The sequence below is a fragment of the Chrysochloris asiatica genome, unplaced genomic scaffold (assembly GCF_000296735.1).
Source record: "Chrysochloris asiatica unplaced genomic scaffold, ChrAsi1.0 scaffold00018, whole genome shotgun sequence".
Lineage (NCBI taxonomy): Eukaryota > Metazoa > Chordata > Mammalia > Afrosoricida > Chrysochloridae > Chrysochloris > Chrysochloris asiatica.
The window spans coordinates 13,905,064-13,909,894 of NW_006408536.1; positions in this window are offsets into that span (position 1 = coordinate 13,905,064).

Genomic DNA, 4,831 nt, shown 5'->3' on the forward strand with positions numbered 1-4,831 from the left:
CAACAGCAACAATCATAGAATTATATATAGAGAGAGCAACATACCATGTGAACAGCGAAATACTTTTGTTGTTGTTAGGTGCTTTCGAGTCGGTTCTGACTCATAGCAACCTTATGCACAACAGAACGAAACCCTGCCCAGTCCTGAGTCACCTTCACAATCACAATTGTTATGCTTAAGCCCATTGCTGCTGTCACTGTGCCAATCCATCTCTTTGGGGCCTCCCTGTTTTTCGTTGATCCTCCACTTTACCAAGCACAATGTCTTTCTCCGAGGATTGGTCCCTCCTTATGGCATGTCCGAAGTATGAGACAAGTCTTGTCATCTTGGCGTCTAATGAGCATTCTGGTTGTACTTCTTCCGTCAAAGATTTGCTTGTTCTACTGGCAGTCCACAGTACTTTTAATATTCATCTCCAATATCATAACTCAGATGCATCATCATTATTTATTATCCAACTGTCATTTACATATGAGGTTATTGAAAATACCATGGTTTGTGTCAGGCACACCTTAGTCCTCAAGCTGGCTTTTTTTATCTTGACTACGTCAAAGACGTCTTCCCAGCAGATTTGCCTAATGCAATATGTCATTTGATTTCTTGACTGTTGCTTCCATGAGTGTTGATGATGGATCCAAGTAAAATGAAATTTTTGACAACTTCAATATTCCCTCCATTTATTATGATGTTATTATTAGTCCAGTGGTGAGGATTTTTGTTTTCTTTACATTGAGGTGCAACCCATACTAAAGGCTATGGTCTTTGATCTTCATCAGTAAATATTTTAAGACCTTTTCGTTTTCAACAAGCAAGGCTGTATCATCTGCACATTGTAGGTTGTTAATGAATAAAGCATAGGTAAACATCTTTCTGGTATTCTCTACTTTCAGCCAAGATACATCATGATGTCAGCAGTGATATCCCTCATTGCTCATCCTTGTCTGGATCCAGCTTGAACATCTGGCAGTTTCCTATCAATATGCTGTTGCAGCAGTTTTTGAATTATCTTCAGCAAACTTTTACTTGCATGAGGTTTTGATGATATTGTCTGATGATCTCCACATTCCATTGGGTCACCTCTCTTTGGAATGAGCACAAATATGGATCTCTTCCAATGAGTTGGCCAAATTTCTTGGTGTCTGTCTTCCAAATTTCTTGGCATAGATGAGTGAGTGTCTGTCTTCCAAATTTCTTGGCATAGATGAGTGAGTACCTCCAGTGCTACATCAGTTTGTTAAATGATTTTAATTTGTATTGCATCAATTCACTGAGCCTTGTTCTTTGCTAGTACCTTCTTTGCATCTTCACCTTCTTCCTCAGTACCATTAGCTCTTGATCATATGCTATCTCTTGAAATGATTGAACATCAGCCATTTCTTTTTGGTACAGTAGCTCTGTGTATTCCTTCCAATGATGAAAGTGGAATACTACTCAGCATTAAAAAGAAATTTACTATTCATATATGCAACAATATGGGTGAATCTCAAAATAATCATTGTGATTAAAAGGGGCCAGACAAAAAAAAGAGTATACTCTATATAATTCCATTCATATAAAATGTTAGAAAATGCAAACTAATTACAAAGTAACAACAACACTCCTATGTCACTGTGGTGGCTTGTGTGTTGCTGTGATGCTAGAAGCTATGTCAGTGGAATTTCACAGACTAGCAGGGTCACCCATGGTGGACAGGTTTCAACAGAGCTTCCAGACTTGGGAAGGGCCGGTGATCTTCTGCCGACAATAATGTCCAATGTGAGGATGGCCGAGGAGCAGGCGATGTTTCTTTTTGTTGTACATAGGGTTGCTGTGAGTTGTATCTGACTCAACAGCTGCTAACAACATCAACAACAATATGCAGGGTCAGAAAACAGACCACTGGTTCATGGGGATTTGGAGAACTGAGGAGGTGGAGATTTGGATAACAGGTGTGACAAGGTGGAAGGAAATTATAAAGGAATACAAGGACAATTTTTAAGGGTGATAGATATGTTTTGTTTTGTTTTTCTTGTTTTTTTCTTGTGACAGCTTCAGAACATGCTTCCCCATATGTCAAAACTTATTCATGTTTTAAATATGTACAATTTTGTATATGTAAACTCAGTAAATTTGCTAGAAAACGAAAGAAATGGTGATATCCAGGTCTCACCTCCAGAGGTTCTAATTTAATTTGTCTCGAATGTGGCCTGGCATAGAAATGTCTCAGTTCTTCTAGATGACTCTAATGTGCAGCAAAATTTGAGAACCTACTAATTTAATCATCTTCATCCAGACTGATCCTGCTTCCTAAAAGACATTCCTCTGCGAGTCTTACTTCCTTCCAAATAATTCTGAATACCCTAGCCTAACCAGAGTGATCATTCTAAAACACAGATTCAGTCATCCCCCTTCTTAAAATGCTCCAAGACTCTCCTGCTGCCTTTAGAATGAAGTCACCACTTTTATGTGAATTTTAGTTCTTGTCACTTCTCTCTCACTGCCTGTCCTCCAGCTCCCCTGAACTCTCACTTCCTTGAAATCTCCAGTGTTAACTCAGCTTTCATTTCATCTGGTCAACTCTTTAAAACAGATAAACAAACAGAACAACGTTTTATTGTGATTTGGATGAAGGTTTACAGAGCAGATCAGTTTCTCATTCAATAATTCATAAGCATTTTCTTTCATTGAATTGATGGCAACCCCCACAATGCATCACTTATTCCACTTCCTCCTTGTGTTTCCTATTTCTACTTTTCCTTCTTTCCTAATGTTTCTGAATTTTATTCTTGGGTGAATGCTGCCCTTTTAATCTCAAATGGTTGATTATTCTAAGGTGTGCATACCTCATGAGTGTGATTGTTCCCCTTATTGACCTATCTATTGTTTGGCTGAAAATTAAACCATGGGGTGAATTCATTTCCACAAATGAAGGAGGACTAAGAGCCACAGTTTGGGAGATTCCATCAGTCTCTATCTGATCAGTAAGCCTGGTCTTTTTTTTGATGATTTTGAGTTTTGTTCCACATTTTTCTCCTTCTGTATCCAGGATCTTATATGCGATACCATTCAGAGCATTTTGGAGTGTTGGCTGGGCACCATCTAGTTCTTCTGGTCTCAGGGTCATGGAGACTGATGTTCGCATTGCCATTGGAGTAAATGTCCATTGAAATAATTATTTCCATGTGTCTTAAATTTACATCACTTTTCTTTCATCTGGACAGGAAGAGACCAACAGGTGGCCGCTCATGAATTTTTAAGACCTCAGTTGCTACTTACCAAAGGAAGATGTAGAACATTGTCTTTGTGGACTATGTTATGCCAATTGGCCATGGTGTCACCTGAGACTATGGTTTTGAGTATCCAGGCCCAATGACTTATTCCCGCAAGGTGTTTGGGTATATCTAAGAAGTTATCATAAGTTTGTCCCCTGTATGCTTCACCATATTCAAGGATATGTTTGCAGTAAAGGTAAAAATCCTACAAATATCCTCTATCAAACCTATATATATATATATATATTTCCCTCCCACACCCATTCAGCCTATGTATCTATCCTACTGATAGATCAACTTCATTGAAATATTGTGTATACAACAGTATTTACCTCTGTTACCTTTAACTCTTGCACTCCTCTTAGTGTCTTCCCCTGCCTTCATCATTTTATTGACAAACTTCCTCTTATTGTATATTAATTTCTCCTTCACCCAACTTAACAGGTATCTACCCTCTAGCTAGTAACTTACTCTTCCTTCCTTTCCTACCTCTAATAATCATCAAGGAATGAGTGTTTTAGTATGAAAAATCTTTTCTTGAGTTTTTACAATAGTGGTCTCATACAGAATTGATTCTTTTGTAATTGACAGATTTCACTCAGCCTAATGTCCTCCAGGTTTATCCATGCTATAAGGTGTTTCACAGATTAATCACTATTCTTTAACATTCTGTAGCATTCCTTTGTGTGTCTGTACCACAGTTTGCTTATCCATTCTTCCATTGATGATCCTTTAGGTTGTTTCTAGCATTTTGCTATTGTGAATATTGCTAAGATAGAACATCTATCTATAGTGTCACAGTTCTTATTTTTCTAAGATACATAGAGGAATTACTGGGTCATATTTCTGGACGCCTGGTATGGCACTGTAGGATCAGCACTGGATTGCGAACCATAAGGTCGGCAGTTCAAACCCACCAGCTACTCCTTGGAAACCCTATACAGGGTTGCTATGAGTCAGAACCAACTGGGCATCACTTAACAACAAGAACAGTATTTCTATATCCAGTATTTCAAGGAAGCACCATACTGTTTTCTACAGTAGCTGTGCCACTTTACAGTACCACAAGCTGTGTCTAAGAGTTCCAGTCTCTCCATACCTTCACCAACATTTGTTGTTTACAACGTTTTTTGTTTTGTTTTTAACTTTGCTATTAATTATAGGGTGAGAGGATATATAATTGTTATTTGGATTTGCATCTCTCTAGGAGTCCTGGTGTGGCTGTGAGTTAATGCGTCAGACTGCAAAGCCGATTGAGCTGCAAGGTTGGCAGTTCAAGCTCACCAGCTGCTCCTCGGAAACCCTATACATGGTTGTTATGGGTCTGAACTGACGCAACGGCACTTCACAACAACAACAACAATAGTTAATGGAAAGGAGCTCTGGTAGCGTAGTGGTTATGAGTCGGGCTGCCAACCTGAAGGTCAGCAGTTCGAAACTACCAGTAGTTCCACAGGAGAAAGATGAGGCATCCTGTTCCCGTAAAGATTTACAGCCTCGGACACCCTGTGCAGGGTCACTATGAGTTGGAACTGACTCCATGGTACTTAACAACAACAACAATAGTTAATGGAAGTCCT